Here is a 19,281-nt window from a genome sequence, read left to right as displayed (position 1 = left end):
AGAGGCAGCTCAGGATCAGAGGTCAAGGCAGGACAGTGCTGTGGCCCTGATGGATGTCTTCGAAAGCTCAGCCTCTCCTGTCATGCATACCTGGACCCTCTAAATGCCTTGCTCTCCTCCTATGCCCTCAGCCTGGGCAGATACCTCCCCTCGCCATTTTACTGTCATTTGTTACTCTAACCTCAGGTCTCGTGTAAAGGTTTTGGGAAGGGAACTTCATTTTTCCTTATATTCACTGTCTATAAAATACTCTCTTATTCTCCCCTTTGTAGAAAAGGAAGAGAAATAATTCCATCTTTTTGTTAACATTTTAATCCTATTTATCTTTCTAAGACCTCAGTCATCCTTTCGAACCCAAACACCTCGATTTCTTCTTGTCCTTCTCTTCTTGCCCCTCTGTCTCCAATGTGCATAGATCTCTCCCATCTCATAATAACCGAGCTTGGCCTCATGGTTCCCCATATTGTTCTTTCTCTAACATGGTAGGGGAGAAACACAAGCACTAATCTTAAATCAAAAGAGCTGGGTACAAGCATTGGCCACATCAGTTACAACCTGGGTGGGATTGGCTAAGTCATTTATCCTCTCTGCTCTCGCATTTCTTCCTCCAGAAACTGAACAATAAAAGCAGTACAGCAGGGAGTGGTGTGTGAAACCCCAGCCCTGGGCAAGCAGAGGTACTTGGTACTCCCCAAGTGTTTCATGTACTCCCTTCCATTTCTTAGCACCCCCTGTTGTCAGATTGGGGCCAATGGCCTGTGCATGGATGTGCCATGTGTTTTTCAAGCTGAGGCAGTTCACAGCTGGTGTCTTCTTCCCTCCCACTCTATCGCCATAGTACTTTGGAGAACACATGTTTCAGATGGTAAGGATGAAAGATGTAGGAAGCTGCCTGGCCCCTTCAGATGCAATGCAAGGAAGACAGACATATTTACTGGGCAAAGCTCCTGAGATTTTCATGGTGGTTGTGGCTCTGTCTAGCATCATTGTCCTGAATATCCCAGAACAAGCACAAGCTAGATCCTGAGTGAGCCTGTACCAAACTCCCTGGTTCTCTCCTATGCTATTGACCAACAGGGTGATCCTAGGCACATCTCATCACCTCTCTGGATTTCAGTATTCTCTCTTCTATTATAAATAGAGATTTTTAAACAGTTCTGGATTTTGAGCCCTTTTAAAAACATAAAGCCCTTACTTTAAGTAAAATCTGATGTAGACGCCCAACACAGAAAACAGAAAAGTGTGGAGAAATTGGTTGATTGGGAGGTCAGGGAGGGGCAGAGACCCCACACAGTCAGCCCCGCTCCCACCACTTTCATCCCTGAAAATGAAAACCAACATAACTCCCTTTATTTAGTTATGCTAAATAATACTGGAAACAGACATACTTTTCTGTCCATATCTTAAACAATTCTGAGACCAAGCGAGAATATATTACCCATGTGTTCTGAACATACTGTTACTGAAGAACAAGACTGAGGACCTTGGAAACAGCTTGGTCATCAAGGCTAACAGTTTCTTATCAAAATCCACTTACTTCAAGGCTCTCACCTCGTTGAGCCAACCAATCCAAAGCTATTTCCAAAAACTCTTTCCAATCCCAGCCATTTCCTCCCTTATCCCCTATAAGACCTGTCTTGAAATGACCCAGCTCAGGTCCGGAAACCCTATACCTTCCCCCTGACTTCCCCATTACATGATACTACTAAGGCTCTCTTGCTACCAAGTTCTCCCTCACTGCAGCAGGCTCATCAGCTTAGCTCTGCTTGATGAACAGGTGTTTCCGGTAGCCTTTGGAATTGATAATTGGCATCCCTGAAACAGCTCGTGACATGATTCTGTAGAAACATTGATTTCTTTCAAAACCACTGAGCTGGGTGATCTCTAAAGCCCCACCAGCTTTAGCATTCTACTTGAATTCCAATCACGATCTCCTTCCAGTTCATCCTCTGGGTTTCCTGGCTCCCTAGACAGTCTCTCTTTCTCTGTTAGGTTAAGGTCAAATATTAAGGGAATACATCGGTGCAAGAGCCAGCTGTTCCTCCCCTGCCTGATCGTCTCATTCAGCCCCAAAAGAGTGAGATTCTGCATTACCCAGAACTTTCCCCACTTATGATACTAAACTCTGTTGCCATCCCAGAGCATAGAAACTCTCTGAAGTCTTTAAAGTTCTGTGTGATAAGCTTGCCAAACTAGGGAAGGGAGGAAAGAGGGGCTGAGAGAAACCATGAGGAAGCACCCAAAGTAGATCACAATGGTCAAACAACAGAACCGGGACTTGGGCACAACCGAAAGCCTGCAAGGAAACAGGCACACAGCTGCAGCTGGGAATGGCCTTGCCAGACACATCGGCGAGGAAGCCCTCACGTTGTGAAGTTCGCAACCATAGCCACACCTCAGCTTGAAGACTTCGTGAGAAGAGTTATCAAAGTAGGCTCCCAGGCAGCATCAGAATCCTCCGGGAATATGTTATAAATACAAATTCTTGGGTTCCGCTCAAGGCCGATTAAACCAGGACTCAAGTGGAGACAACACTCAAAAGTCTACAACTTAATGAATTCCCCAGGGGATTCTGATGTACACTCTCGTGTGAGAACCAGAGTTATCTTAGAACATACATCCCTCACTCTTCTACTGTATAATCAAGGAAACAAAATAGAGGCCCAGAGAGGCTGAGTCATTTGCTCCAGACCACACAGCTCATTAGTGCCAAGGCCAGGTCAAGAATCCAGGTCTCCCATGTCCTGTTCTGGGTCACATTCCACTATGTGGCTTAAGCAATGGCCAACAAAGATCTGGGTGTCCAGGATCACCAGAGATTACTCTTGCTTGTAAGGCTCTACAAGCAAGAGCCTTAAATGCAGCAATCTGGTAGGAAGGGAAAGTGTTCAGGGGACTAGTCATGCCACTTCCTTGCCTTGGTGAGTACACTGATGTCACTTACATTGTAGGTACAGTTGAGGAGGCCTGGGGCAGAGGGCTGCAGATATGAGCTCCTAAAAAAGCTCTGTGGCTGACCCTCAAGTCTCCAGCCAGTCAACTCATCACCAAACTCATCAATTTGTCTTTATTATTGTTAAAAGAAAAAGCTTTAGACAAATTAAACTTAGCAGAGTTTAACTGAGGGGGAGAAAAAAAAGATTTGCAAATGGGTCAGCACTCACCCAGAACAGATTCAGAGAGACTCTGGACCTGTTCACAGACCTGTCACATGGTCAGATGACATTTATGGACAGAAAAAGAAAAGCAAGTACAGAAACTGCTGGATTGGTTACAGCTGGCATTTGCCTCATGGGAGCACGGTTTGAACAGTTGGCCATCTGTGATTGGTTGAAGTGTGGCCGCTGTGATAGGCCGAGATTCAGCTATTGTTACTGAAGCTTACTCCTAAGTTAGGTTTTGAGTTGTGAACATATTAGATTGCAGTTCAGACTTAAGAATTCAAATATGCAAGTGCAGAGGCTTTCTTAGGTCAAATTCAGCTTGATGTAACAGTACTATCAGAATCCTCCTTAAATGTGTGTGGGCCCCGCAGTTTATAAAGTGCACTCACTCTGAAGCCATGTGAATCCATCCTTTTGGATGGCCAGGTCCAGGAAACTGCCTGTGCAGATGAGGCATCTCCTGGGCTTGGATCTATGCCGGCTGCAGTTTGTCTCCTTCCAGCTCCAGAAGAAACTCCTGGGTGAATCAAATCTCTAGTCAAGTCAGCTCACCGCCTCCAGCAGGCTCTCACAAAGCTTGCTCTCTCTCTCATTTCACCTCTCCTGGAGGGGCGAGGCAGTTGCCACCTGCCCTATGCTGCTGGACACTGCAGAGACAGGATCACCAAACACAAAAGCAAGGCAGGCTTGGCCCAAGCACGATGAATTGTGGCTGCCACTGGACCTCTGAGTCTGGGTCAAGGTCAGGCCTCACCACCAAGATCTGGCCTGGGTGAGAGATGCGTGTATCTCCTTGCATGTCTGAGTGAATTCTCGGTTATTCAAGAGAAGGTCCGTCGGGCTCTTGCCTCTTTGTTTCCTCTCCTCTGTGGAGGCATTTCATCGCTTGGCAGCTGCCTCTCCACAGGAGGAAGTTAACATGGCTGTTTTCTGTGAGCAACTCTGCTTTGAAGTTAGAGCAAACCCAAAGCAAACGAAGCATTAGCTTTACAGACTGTCCTGAGGTCTCCCTTTCATGGGCATTTTCTGTTTTCCAGACTTTCCAAGGGCTTCAACTGTTGTCAACACATGAGTGTTAACTCAGTTTAATTCAAAGGTGCTCTTGGCTCTCTTTCCAAGCTTATTCCCTTTATTGTCACTCTGGCTTTCATTTAATTCCTCAAACAAGCCAAGTTGTTTATGCTTGAGGTCTGTATACATCCTGTTCCCTGGAAGACAGGGATTTTGAATGATTTTCCTAGATTTTGAATGATTAGCTCTGGTTCATTTGTCCATTTTCAGCCTAAAATTCCTAGGGACCATCCTATTGTCTCCTTTGCCCTCTGGTGCTTCATCCCACTAATTCCGTTCCTGGTATTTATTGGTTTGCATGTGTTTATGTTTACTTATTTGTAATTATTTGTTTCTTTACCAGTGTTCCCATGAGGCAGTAAGCTCCCCGAGAGCATGGTACCTGTCATATTCACACTCTACCCTCAGCATCTTCAATGCAAGCCCTCGATAGATACACGCAGATTGAGCAAAAGCATCAAGATTGCAACTCCTCTTATTTTCTAAGGAAAGGAACAAATATATTAAACAAAAATTGGCTCAACACCCTGGGGTGTCCCTGAAATGCACAGGCGACAGTTAAATGACTCTTGAACATCCTCATCTCCCTTCCAGGGCAGCACCGAGAGCATCCTCCTCCCCCAGAAGGAGGCCCAGTTTTCTTCTGTGCTGCTGGATTCTCTGAGGCAGAAGGACATTATCCCACTCGGGATGTTCACTGAAATGAGACATTTCAGCTGAAAATGCACAGGCTATGAGAGAAGTGGAAAGGGGGAGGAGAAGAACAGTGTCAGAGCATTGGACAGGAAAGGGACGCTCTGAGCAAAACCTGGAGTAGTTGGCTTCCTTCCGGGACACTGTTGGCTGTGGGATGAGACCTTGGTGGCAGGTGTGACTCCCCTCCTGTCCGAGTCAGCCTCTCAACTCTGCCCCTTGCCTCCTTCAGACTCGCAAAGCCCTGTTTCTGGTGGCCCTCACCATCCTCTCAGTGTGGCCTCTAGTCATGGGCTGTCACTGGGATCAGCCTGGCCCTGGTCCTCTCTGCCAAGGCCATTTGCCCTTTAAGCCTTACCTCTTCTCAGGGAGGGAAAGACAGTGCTCCTTCAGACCTCAGGCTCAGGTGACCACCAGCCTCTTCCACAAAACCCCTTAGCACCCCAGCCTGAAGGCCAGCTACCCCTGTGGAGAGCTCTGACTGTGTGCAGGAAAGGGGAAGGCCATCAGAACAGTCATGGAGAGAAAAGATTTCTAGAATCAAACGACTAACCAGTAATGTCAGCTATGACTGAACTCATCATTTCACCTCTCAGTTGCATTAATCTCATTTATAAAGTACATTTCATTACAAAGTAGCATGTATCATATGTATATATGCTTATATAAATGCACATACATATATGTGTATATGTACATGATGTGTATACATGTTTGCACATATGTGTAGGAAAACTGATGAGCATCAAATATGAAATATTAACAATATTAGCTTGGTACCATGATGAGAGTATACTGATATTTTATATTCTTTATACTTGTATGAACCTTCCAAATGTTATATTATACAAACTATTAAAAAGGTAAACTGGGACACAATTACATTTTAGAGTTTACTTGAGCAAATAGTGATTCATGAATCAGGCAGCCCCAAACCAGAAGTGCTTCAGGGATTCCACTGGAGAAACATAAGGGATAAGCTTTTACAGAGTGAATGTGGAAGTCATGCAAAGAAAACATTTGATTGGTTACAGGTATAAAGTGGCCATATTTGATCTATCTCACTGGAAAGTTCATAGTTGCATAATTACAAGTTAGCTGGCTGCTTCTTATTGGTTGAACTTAAATTGTTTCGCTCTAATACAAGCATTCACAAGAAATAGCCCAAATTAAGTCTCCTTCCCATTTCCAATGTAAGCAAAGTTAAGGTTTGTACTGTTTAAAACAAAAACCAATACAATTATAGATCTTTATTCATCACTTTAAGATAATGAATCAACATTCTATAGGAAAAAATAAAAATAGGCATTTAAACTATATTTTAACCATGTAAAGGAACAAATACAAGAGGAGAAGACACAGGGAAGGAAACAGAAAAAGGACAGCTTTTGTGGCCCCTCCTGCCTCCAGTCTTCCCCTAACCCATCCTCTTCCAAAAAGGGATCAATCTGACCACACACACATACACACAGAAACACACACACAAAGACACAGACACACACACACACACACACCCGCTAATGGACTCTGATCTCATAATAGCACCAGCACATTATACGATAGTGATACTTAACACAATGCCACACGTATGCTGTTTTTGCAACTATTGGCATAAACTGTGTCTAATCCCATGTCACACGGAAAGATTCAGATTTCATATTTGATCTGCAACCTGTACAAGGAGGGTCTCCTTTCTACCCGTGGGTGGATAGTAAAGGACTTCATCAAGAGCCTCAGGGTGGAAGAAAGAAGCCTTCTAATGTATAACTTTTGCCTTGGAGCTCCAGAGTGGACATCAGCATAGTCCCCAAAAGGATTTTTAGCAATGCTTAATTGTTTGCTCCTTTCTGCCTTTCCTGCTGTCCTAAGATTTGACCTCTCATATTGGTAGACACGACTGGCCCTTCCTGTGGAGCTGGAGTGCACATCCCAGCCTCTGCTGGCTGTCTTGCCTCATTATCATGCATACCTTTTCAAGGCATCTGATCAAAACCATTCCTGAGCACATCTGAATGAAGCTTAGGATTGCCATGATGAGGCAACAGGAGAGGCTTCTGTGCTGTGTATATGGCTGTGGTCTTCAACACTCACATTACTGTAGAGAAAAGAAAGGTAAGGTCGGGTACGGTGGCTCACGCCTGTAATCCCAGCTACTCGGGAGGCTGAGACATGGGAATCTCTTAAACCTGGGAGGCTGAAGTTGCTGTGAGCCGAGATCACACCACTGCACTTCAGCCCAGGGCAGAGAGTGAGACCTTGTCTCAAAAAAACAAAAAAACAAAAAAAAAAAAAAAAAAAGAAAAAGGAAGAAAGATAAGCAGAGAAGAAACTGGAATTTATTAATTCATAATAGCAGTGATTAGAAATAAATGATTTATTATATGCATGACATTGAGCTAAATCCTCTACAAACATCCTTTATTTAATTCTCCCAATAACACACTGAGACTGTTTTTAATATCCCTATTTACAGATGGAGAAAGTAAGGCAAGTCAGAGATCTCCCAAATAGTTAAGTGTGGCTGGGATTTGTATCTGGGTCTGTCCGACTCCTGAGCTAGTACCCGTTATTCTCAACCCTTCTGCTGTCTCTGCCAAGGTAGAGATTTCTTCATTGCTGAAGAACTTCAGAACAATAATTGGGTTATTCTAAATGAGCAAAGTTAAAGGACCATGCAAAGTGTTGCCTGTCTTTTGTGGTCCAGCTGGGAATTTGTGAAAACATATCAACGGAGTTAATATTACACCAGTGTGGAAACAGTAGATAAAGTTGGGGGTTCCAATGAAGCAATCCTAATTAAGTGAAGGAGGACTCTTTCTGTCTTTTGACACTAGCTTCCTATAGGTCAATGGAGGGAAGCTGCCTTTGGAAGACCACTGACTCTTAATCATTACTATATTTGGAAAATGTTGGGTGGTTTAATAAGTAATATTTGGAAAGCCACATGCTCTGTATCAGTGATTCATAATCCACACACAAATTGATTTCCAACCCTTTTGCTCTGAAGCCTGAAATTGGGTGTTATCAATCTCAGCCACTGCCAGTGTCTCTTCCTTAATTTAGAGAGAAACTTTGGGACACTCTGCCACTTGCCAACCCATAGGGGCTGCCTGACCTGCCCGTCTCCAGCATCCCAAATGTTCACTCGGGTGATGCCTCTGATTTTTCAGAACCCTTCAGAGTACCATCCCACCAGGGCTCACGTCGACCTCTGAAGTCAGAGGTCTGGAAATTATTTTCTTACTAAACTCTTCTCCTAATTATGTAAGTTATGTCTTGTTAAAGCAAATTAAAATGGAGGCCACAAAAACTCCCTGAGCAGACAAAGCCAGTTAGGTCTTGAAAATAACCAGAGGCTGGGATGTGCACTCCAGCTCCACAGGAAGGGCCAGTCGTGTCTACCAATATGAGAGGTCAAATCTTAGGACAGCAGGAAAGGCAGAAAGGAGCAAACAATTAAGCATTGCTAAAAATCCTTTTGGGGACTATGCTGATAGGATCTAGAATTAAGGCCAGTGTGAAAAGGCAGCACTCAGGAACACGATGCTCTGGCTGAGGCAGAAGCTGTCCACTAGAGAGATGCCAAAGGTCTGCTGATGGCTCATGACCGTGCCTAAGAAATGTTAACATTGCATCTTACTAGACTGCATGTGTTATTATGGACAAGACTATAAATTATTCCATATAGATAGAAGATTTATAGGGTGCTTAGGATTTTTAAACTGGACATCCTTATTGTCAATATCAGAGAAATTTCTTCTTTTGTAGAGATGGCAAAAAGGTGTAATCTCATGTTCTACCTCTGACCAGCTGGTGGTAGCGAGACCTGGAACTGCCTTGAGAAATATTCTAGGGCTGCACCCAGGCCAAGCAGAATAGGGTGCTGGCATAGATTAGTGATGTCTACCCAGCACCAGGGCTGCATCCAAGCTGAGCAGAATAGGGTGCCAGCATAGATTAGTGATGTCTGTCCAGCACCAGGAGCCAGAAGAGGCAATACATGTACCACATATTCACCATCTCCCTTCTCATTCAAAATCCAATTGTAAACCAAAGAGAAGTGCTAAAAAAGAAATGTAGGTGAATATCTGACACTAGAATGGAAAAGGACTTTGTAAGCATAAGAGGAATGGAGGAAATCGGAAAGAAAACATCTAAATGAAAATCTTAAATAGGAAGAGATAAAAAAAATTAAAGATGAAAACAAAGTATTTTTCCACAAATATGACAAAGATGTTACATACTTAATCTCTTAAGTACCTTTATGAAAAATTAAGAAATTGCTAATAATCCTATTAAAAGTGATCAAAGAACATGGAGAGATGGTTCTTAAAGAGGAATTATCAGTGGTTCAAAATCTTACAACTGTGGATATTCATATTCACAGAAATAATTAGGGCACTCCTGAGATAGCATATTTTGTACAACAAACTAGAGAAGATTTAAAAAATACATTGTCCAATGCTGGCAAAAGTAGAGTAAATGGATACTTTTTATATGTTGCTTTGGAAATATAAATTAGTGTTACTTTTTGGGGGAATTCTTAGAAATATTTTCAGTAATTCATTTATAGGACTCTAAGATATTTTAAAATGTGGGCCAAATTGGTGGTACAAGAATAATAATCACACGGAGTTTTATAATCACAAAATTTGTGGAAAAAAATCTAAAAGTCCAACACCAGGGGAATGTATAAATAAATTTTGATTTTATTCAACAGTAGGGTTTTAAGTGATCCTTAAAAATGTTTTGAAATAGTCTTTTATAACTTGGGAAAATATTCACAATATAAACCGTGCAGAATGAATTTACACATCCCAATTGTGGATTTTATTATATATTATATTTGTATCCAATATAACACTAAATTATATTATTTCATATCATAGAAAATGTTACATAAAATAACATATTCACAAATAGTGGCTATTTTTGGCTGTGTGATTATGAGTGATTTTTATTTTCCTCATTATATTATTCTGCATTTTCTCAGTTAAAAAATATATTGTTATTATATTTGGTTATTATAATAACCAAGTTACATAATAATACACGGCTACTATTTTTTTAATTTAAAGAAATTTAAATCCAAATTAAAACTGTTACATAAAACTTTCTTCAAGAAAACCAGTTGTAGGAAAAAAGTCCTAGGGCGTGCTGGTCCAGAACACAGAATCTTTAGTGACACAAACCTTTGTTACTTCTAACAGTGTGAGCCTGAGCAAGTCAGTTGATCTATGCCTCAGTTTTCTCATCTGTGAAATTGGGACAATAACAGCCTCTAATCACAAGATAGCAAAGAATCTTAAGTAAGAGACATTGTTAAATTGCTAGTATCTTGCCTGGAATAAGTGGTCTTCAAATACTGATAACTAGCTAGTCTGAAGGGAGCTGGAAACCAGCTTTGAATGGATTGGTCTTGGCCAGTAAAAGTGGCTGCAGCCCCTTGGGTCCTTATACTCCAAAGAAACATGGCCATGCTTGGTGCAAATCCAGGTGGCTTTGCAGTTGGCTGAAGCACCCTTGTGATCTGGAGTTTCCTGAGAAGGATCATAAGTGTCATTTTGTAAACCATCATTCCATGTGGCCATGGAGACTCATCAGCGAGACACGGGGGCTGCCAGCTCTGATAACAGAGATCAGTACTTAACATGCATGCGTCGTCTCCAATTCACACAGACACAGCCAAGCAAGTACTATGTGCATTTTACAGATGAAGACCATAAGGCTCAGAGAACTTCAGAAACACTCAAGGTCACAGAGTTGTTCAGTGCAAGAATTCACACCCACACCCATCTGATGTCAAAGCCTACACTTCCCCACTACACACACACACACACACACACACAGAGAGTAAGCTCTTAGCCTCAGGATGTCTCTGGAAAAGCACTGAGCACACAAGGAGGGATGCAGCCCCCAAGTAGTGGCCAAGCCATCAGTAGGTAAAGAGACAACAATACCTCCTTTCCTCCATTCTAAAACCAGGAACGTGTTCCTTGCCTTTCCTGTTCCCAGCTAGAGACCAAACCCCACTCTGCCTCTCAAGAGACGTGGTCATACCCTGTCACTTCTGGTTCTTTGGAACAAAAGCTGTCCAGGTCAGAGGTGAGGACACAGCTCTGCAAAGCCTGCCTTCAGGAATAACAGCCTAGAAGGAAAAAACATGAAGTACCTGAGGAAGAGCAGTAACATTAGCAGAAACCATTGCTGTCCAAAAGAATTTGTGGCTTCTCTTGATGTTAACCAGTTGGAGACATAGTTATCACAGGTTTTTAAGTAACTATTGTGAATTTAAAAAATTATAACAAGGAAGGCAGCTAACATGTTTTCCACATTTAAGTTACTGTGCTAAACATAATGTAGCTTCTAAAATTCCTTACAAAGACTCAGTCCCCTGAGAATGACTTTTACTACCCTGATTTACCCAAATGATTCGTGGATAAAGTATGAGTACTTATGCTCCAGGTTAGCAAGGAAGTGAGAAGCTGCAGCAAAGGATGAAAACGCCAAGGGCCTGAGAGGAAGGGGCTATAGCCAAAACGGCAGGTGGGGGAGCAGGCTGAGTGTTCCATTGGAAGAAACATCAGCTGGGGTGTCTGCTCAGGGCTTGGGAAACGTGCCAGAGCCTGGATGAAGGAGGATCTTATGGGCCACCCTGACAGGGTCTGTAACTCTTTGGCACTCAAATTTCTAGACCAGCACTTCTGATTCCCACCTGGGCATACCTTGCTGCAACAGAGCTTGCATGTACCTTAATGATTCTTGCTAGAAGTTCAGGTGTCTGGTAAGGTCTTTCTTTTTTTTTTCTTTTTTTTGAGACTGAGTCTTGCTCTGTCACCCAGGCTAGAGTGCAGTAGTGTGATCTTGGCTCACTGCAAGTTCCGCCTCTTGGGTTCACGCCATTCTCTTGCCTCAGCCTCCCGAGTAGCTGGGACTACAGGCTCCCTCCACAACGCCCGGCTAATTTTTTTTTTTTTTTTTTTGTATTTTTAGTACAGATGGGGTTTCACTATGTTAGCCAGGGTGGTCTCGAACTCCTGACCTCGTGATCCACCTGCCTCGGCCTCCCAAAGTGCTGGGATTACAGGCGTGAGCCATCGCACCCTGTCTTTTGATATTTAACTAACCTGAGGCCTAATAAAATGCTCTTTTTAACACTAACACATTTGAGATAACAATAACTTACATTGGGCATTTACCTTAATGTTTTAAATGTTTCAGCTGTTAAATTCTCCCAACCCTTACTGATGAAGAAAACCCAGCACAGAGAGGTTAAGTAATTTGCCCAGGTCTTCTTTTTTGAAGGAATAAAGAAATGGCTCTCAAAAGTTAAAATGCAGATACTGTGCCCCACCCTAGGGTTTTCAATTCAATAAAGTTAGGGTGGGTCCTGTAGATTTGCATTTCTTATAAGTTCCAGGGTGATGCTGATGCTGCTGGTCCAGGGACCACACTTTGAGAACCGATGGTCTAGACCAGGGATCAGCAAGTTTTTGTTATTATTAAAGGGCCAGATAGTAAATGTTTTTGCTATCTTGTATGATTTGCAGGATGAAAAGTAAAATCGAGGATATTATATGAGTAATTATACAACCATCTAAAATGTAATCACTTAAAAATGTAAAATCCATTCCAGCTATCAGGCCGTAAATAATGGGTGGCACGCTGAATTTGGTTTATGGGCTGTAGATAACTGGCCCCTCATCTAGACTCTAGACCAACTTCTGGTCTTGATCCCAACTGCCCCCTGACACCACAACTGTTTTCTTGTTTTTCCTGAGGTCCCAGCTACCTAATGGCCTAATCAGGGAAGTACACCTTAGCTTCAAGCTGCTGGAAAGGTCAATGAATGTCCAGCACGGACCATGAAATACTCGGGACAGTGGTAGAACTGCCACTAAGGAAAGGAAACCTCTTCTGTCGCTGGCTCCAAACCTCTGGTGCCCAGGAGCATCCTGGTCACTATGAAACTGAAATGTTCCATGTTGATTGATGATGTTGGAAGCTGATCATGTGTTTGATTTTTTCCGGGGCCAGATAACATTAAAAGTGTTAAACACTAAACAACATTTAGTGTTGTTTTCTTTGAGAATAAAGGATTCTTAGAGCTTTTAAAATGGTAATGATGATAATAAAGGCATCCAAACTACTGTAGTTTCTTTTTTTTTTTTTTTTGGCTGGGTTTTTTTTGTTTTTTTTTTGACGCAGAGTCTCACTCTTGTCACCCAGGCTGGGGTGCAACAGTGCAATCTCGGCTCACAGCAACCTCCACCTCCTGAGTTCAAGTGATTCTCCTGCCTCAGCCTCCCAAGTAACTGGGAACACATGTGTGTACCACCATGCCTGGCTAATTTTTGTATTTTTAGTAGAGACAGGGTTTCACCATGTTGACCAGGCTGGTCTCGAACTCCTGACCTCAGTTGATCCACCCACCTCGGCCTCCCAGAATGCTGGGATTACAGGCATGAGCCACCACGCCCAGCCTATAGTTTGTTTTTAAAACATAAAATTGTTGGCATATTTTCCATAACCCAAAAGTAGAAGTTCTGATACTAAGGTTATTTTATATTTATCAGGAGTGGTCCTTCAGAGGGTTTTGCATTCTGCAGAATTTTTGTGTTCATGGGCTTCCAATTCTGAAGGCATCCCGTTTCATTCTTGGTATTTACAAACAGGAAAAGAAAGCACAAGCCTCACGCAGAAAGTAACCTCAACATTTCCCCAGGATGTTTACGGAATGCGCAGTGTGGAGAAGACATTCCAATAATGATGCCTGACCACTGTCGGGTTTTTCAATAACAAGTCTGTGTTGTCCTTTCACTCACACACATTATGAAACTCATCAGGAATTCCCTGTCTTATTCCAGTTATAGGGAACATGATTCAGAACCGGTCTCCGTACTGCGATCTGCTGGGGAACAGCAGGGTTAGCCTTACTGCTTTCCCGAAGATTCCTAGAGAGAGTTCTGCAAAACGGATAAATCTGGCCTTCAATGGCTTCCAGCAAGTTCTAAACAGACTGTCAGCATCTTCCCCACGAGTTCAGTCTGCATAAAGGTTTTCATGTCTTTTCACTGTAAAAGCATCCTACATCATGGTCCCTGGAATGGAAATAAAAAGTAGATGCCAGAACCAGCTGCCCACATGTGCTCTTCTGCTTACTGAGAAAACCTGAGATCAAGGGAATAACAGAAAAGAAGGTGAAGGTATCCAACATCCCGTGCAAGTACCTGCATTCTGTTTGCTCTGGTAAGAATCCAGTGGCCCTTGTTCTTGGTACTCTGCCATCTTTGACAAAAGGGCACCGATGTTGGGAAGCAGTGTGCTGTGGTCGACAGGCCCCTGTAAGATTGGGAGAACTCCTTCTTCCAGGATCATCTCGACAGGCGGCGACTCTATCAAATGTTAGCCATTCCCTTCCCTAATTAAGGTTCCTAGTCCTTTATCTGAAATGCTTGTCAGGCCAGATGTGTTTTGGAATTTGGAATTTTTGCAATTATAAAAGAAATTTGGAAAGTGAAATAGTGGTTGCCAGGGGCTGGGGAAAGGGGGAAATGGGGAGTTGTTTGATAGGTACAGAGTTTCAGGTTAACAAGTAAAAAGAATTCTGGAGATTGGTTGCACAACAATGTGAATATACAATCAGTATTGAACGGCACCCTTAAAAGTGGTCAAGATAGTAAATTTTGTGTTATATGTATTTTACCACAACTTTTTAAAAAAGTCATTTAATTCCTATATTCTATGCTTCAAATACCTGGGTATTTTCAGGGTAGTGCCCTGAAATCAAACACGTGCATATTTCTGCAGCAAAATGTGCAACTAGTCTCACTAGCTGAGATTTACAAAATATCATAAATTGCCTCGTATTAATTCAAGTCAGTTTTGCCACCAAGGGAGTTTGCTGAACATTCACTGAAAGACTTTTAGTTTTCAGGGGGCTCTGGAATTTGGAATTGCAGTTTTCAGGAACTGTGAGCCTGCAGCTGTCACTCACCCACCCTACCTTTGTGCAACATTTTCATTACCCACAGTTTACAGAGGAGAAAATAGAAAGAAGAAGTAATAGCAGTAGGAAAGTAGTCACTTGCCCAAGGACAGCCAGCTCGTCGGAATCCAAACTTCCTGGTACCACTGTTAAGCCCTCACCTTAACCGCAGGCTACCGTGAGCACAGACAGGCTCACCCAACTACAGAATCTTAAAGAGGTCTCTTGAAGTTTTAAGAGAGATGCCAGAGGATTCATCCCAATATGGGCGCTAGTAGAAAGTGTGTGGGATGGGGCTACCTGGGGGCTTTGATAATGGCCTCCCCATCTTAGAAGGCCATAATGCTGCCCTCTCACCAGTCCCTGATAAGTGCCATTCTCCGAACCAGGAGCAGGAGTGGATAAACTACTTCTCTGTGGCTGTTGGCACTGCCCTTTGACTTTTTTTTTTTTTTTTTTTTTGGTTACTCAGGCATAAAGTACAGAATCTCACCAATCAGGTGAACTTTTCCAATGCTAATAGCTGCTTTAGGCTGGAACTGTTCTCAAGAGATGAAGGTATGTAAATTAAGTGTCTTTGATGCCTCCTGTATATTCCAGGGGAAATGAGACCAAAAGAGTTCTAAAGTCCCACAAAGAGCTAATTAGAAAAGGCTTTCAGCTTTCACCTCTCATGTCACGGGTCACCTGCCCTGTCCTTTGGTTAGGAATGGTTCCCAGTTGCAGATATTGTATCAAAAATTGATCTTTCCACCAGACCTGCATTTGTAATGCCTGTCTTCTGCACATCAATATCAGTGCCATGGGAAACCTACTAAGTTGGTCAGTTTCCGCATCATGGCACTGCCCTGGCTCAGGAAGGATGGAGCCAGTCCTCAAGCCATCAGCACTGCTGATCCTATTGGAAAGGAGCTGAAGAGCCAAGGCCAGTGTTCTGGAGGAGCTGGCACAAAGGCTGGTTCCCCGTGCAATGTCTTTGAGAGGATGGAGTGGGGAGAAGACGTTTCATGAGCCTTCTGCCCTTTCTGGTGTCAATTTAGCAGCAGTAATTCTCTAAGACATGTGGCCAGTGTGCTGGTCAGCTGCTGGTGGGGCTGACATTGGCTCTATTCTTAGCACAACTTCTCCAGCAAGGGAAAGCCTTTTGTTCGGAGGTGTTGGGACTCCCTTGCTAGTTGGGTTAAACAAAGAGCTCCTCTGTTGACTGAGAGAATACCTCAGGCTTTCAACATGTTGCCTTTAAAGAGAACAGATAGAACTTCCATAAATCCCTGAGTCATCACAGTTGAGCAAGCCATCTTTACCTCCTGGAGCTGACAGTGTGTGGCATGACGAATGTTTAAACACACACGTACACCCCACACATCAACACACACTCTTTCACACACACATAAACACACACACATATAGGCAAACACATATACCTTCTCCATACACACACACACACACACACACACACACTACACACACATCCCCACTGGGCTGAGTTTAGCTGAAACGCTAGGTCCTGAACTTAGAATAACAGCCCTGTTGTATTTGACACTACTCAAATGCATGTGGAGTCTTTTTAACCAAATACCACATTTCAGAAGAAATCGTGTATATGTGCATGTGCATGCATGTGTGCGTACGTGTGTGGTCTTACACATCTGATGCCAGGATAAGGAGCCATGCCCTGGATAAGTAGGCACTCAAATGTGTCATATTCTCACCTCTCTCCCTGACAGATATTAGGGATCTTGCATCCAGACTCAGTTTCTAGGACTGCCACTTCCTCCCTTCAATGTTCTGATGTGTGATGATGAGCTAGACACATCCACTCACCCATAACCCTGAAGTTCTGCCGCCTCTTTTGGTCCTGGCTGTCCCTTCTGGGTCAGAGGCAGAGTGCCAGGAGCAGTGGGCCTGTGCTTCTAAGTTTATAGCTATTAGGGATGGGGCAAGGGTGGAAAGAAGGCAGAAGGCCTGGTAGGAGAAAGCACCTGAGAGACAGATGTCGGGGTTACCAGAAAGATGGGTCAAGATCTTCCCTTTTAGATGTGAGATGCCAGTGTGTACAAGCCCACTTGATGGGCTTTAAACCACATTAGTGTGAATAAAGAATGCCAAGATTGCTTTGTTTCTAGATATTGCAGAATCGAACCAGAAAGACTCATAACTTACGAAAGTTAAGAGAATTCCAAACCCTTCATGTAACTGATGAGGAAAAATAAGGGTGGGATTTATGTAACTTGCCCAAGTCAGAGAATGACAGAGGTGGTACCAGAACATAATTCTCCCAGTTTCCAGTTCATTTATCTCTCAACTCTAACGTGAAGAAGAGAGAAATATGTAAAACTCATTTGACTGTAAATAAGCAAGACTAAAAAGAATAATAAATAATCATTGCTTTTCATCTATGGCAAATCATACAGCAATCTCAGGTATATCATTAATGTGTGTCAGATTCACCTCCATTTTTTGCAAGTAAAGCAACCCTAATCCCGGGCACAGCTACATAACTTGTAGAACACAGTGCAAAATAAAAATGTAGGGCTCTGGTCTGGGGTAGGGAGGTCAGTCTTCCCCTCGCCGAGGGGCCCACCACTCCAGTCCACCACAGATGGGCGGCTCCCAAAGGATTGAAAGCTCTGCACAGGGATGTGTGTGGTACCTGGATGATGGGGCTGTGGGGGTGAGAGGTCCCCTGAGTCATCTGCCAAATGCCATCTTGGGATGGGGAGGATGACTGCCATGTCCCACTCTAAGACACTGTGGGGCACACACCCAATCTTGACCCTCCCCATGTTTGCACTCAGGCTCCTTCCAGGGGCATAGAGGGATAATGAAGCACAGGCCTCCCTGCTTCCATGTGACCTGGTCACTGCCCAAGACAGGGGGTCCCAGTGGTAGTGGGATTGGAGCAGAAAGGGAGAGGCCAGGTGGGGCTAGGGAACCAAGGGGCCAGGGAGAAAGTGACAGAGAACCCAACTCCAGAAGGCAGGAGGTGGGCCGTGAGTGAAGCCATGTCCCAGGCTGCAGCCCATGCTCCACTATCTCCTCAGACTTCACCTACAAAGCGGACATTCAAATATTAAAAACACTAAAAATTTCAAGACGCTACCTCAAAGCACTACACCCCAAGCATGGAACTCTTTCTAGTGTAAGGCCTTGTGTGGCCTCTAACCACAGTCCCATGCAGCCAGCCCTGACAAAACCTCACTGATGTCTGTGTGTGTAGTTTCCTGCTGCACACACAGCGTAGCTAAGCGCTCCTGGGTTGGCAGAAGTAAAGGAGCTCTGTGCCGGCAGGATGGCCAGTGGATGCTGTGTTCATCTGCTAGGGCTGCCATGACAGAGTGCCGCAGACTGGCGGCCTAAACCACAGGAACAGATTTTCCCACAGTTCTGAAGGCTGGAAGGCCTAGATGAGGTATCTGAAGGTTGGGTTTCTCCTGAGGCCTCTCTCCTCGGCTTGCAGATGAGGCTTTCTCTCTCTGTCCTCATGGGGTCTTTCCTCTGGACATGCTTGTGTCCAAATTTCTTCCTCTTATGAGGGAACAGTCAAAGCCCACTATAATGACCTTATTTTAATTTAATTAAGTCTTTAAGACCCTATCTCCAAACACAGTCACATTCTGAGGTCCTGGGGGGTTAAGATTTCAACATATGAATTTTGGGGAAGACACCATTTAGCTCCTAACAGACACCACTTCTCAAGTGCTGAATACCAGTAGAAGCAATCTTGGAAAATGGCTCCCTAAGAATCCAAACCTACTTTTTTTTTGGAGACAGAGTCTCACTCTGTCACCAGTCTGGAGTGCAGTGGCACCATTTCGGCTCACAGTAACCTCCGCCTCCCAGGTTCAAGTGTTTCTCCTGCCTCAACCTCCCAAGTAGCTGGTATTACAGGCATGTGCCACCACACCCAGCTAATTTTTGTATTTTTAGTAGAGACGGGGTGTTTCACCATGTTGGCCAGGATGGTCTCAATCTCTTGACCTCATGATCTGCCCGCCTCAGCCTCCCAAAGTGCTGGGATTACACCAAAACCACTTTTGTGGCTTATTTTGAGGAAACATTTCTAACCCTCCTAATTACATTAATTCCTCTGCTAGATACTCTTATAGCATTTGTCACCATGTTCATGCATATGATTTTGTGATTTTTTGTTTAAGTTATTTTTCCACTAGACTGTAAGTCTCTGAGGGCAGGGCCTAATCTGACAGGTTCAGAGCTGTGTCCCTTAGTACCTGACAAATTAAAATTTCTTGAAAAAAAGGAGGTCAATCAATGACACACAAAGCAATGTAATTAAAGGTATTGAACTTTCTCATTTTTGGCTTACTGGCCCAAAAAGTGCCCTAGGGGATTCATTAATCTGCC

General features: G+C 43.6%; 1 protein-coding gene across 9 annotated transcripts in view; it reads right to left on the bottom strand.

Annotated features, from left to right (window-relative positions):
• LOC105473043 (ADAM metallopeptidase with thrombospondin type 1 motif 12) overlaps positions 1-19,281 on the bottom strand; it is a 377,504-nt gene that overhangs the window by 198,883 nt on the left and 159,340 nt on the right. The gene's annotated exons all lie outside the window — the stretch shown is intronic.

The sequence above is a fragment of the Macaca nemestrina genome, chromosome 6 (genome assembly GCF_043159975.1).
Source record: "Macaca nemestrina isolate mMacNem1 chromosome 6, mMacNem.hap1, whole genome shotgun sequence".
NCBI lineage: Eukaryota > Metazoa > Chordata > Mammalia > Primates > Cercopithecidae > Macaca > Macaca nemestrina.
The sequence above is the reverse complement of the archived record's forward strand: the minus strand, read 5'-3'. Positions and strand labels throughout refer to the sequence as shown.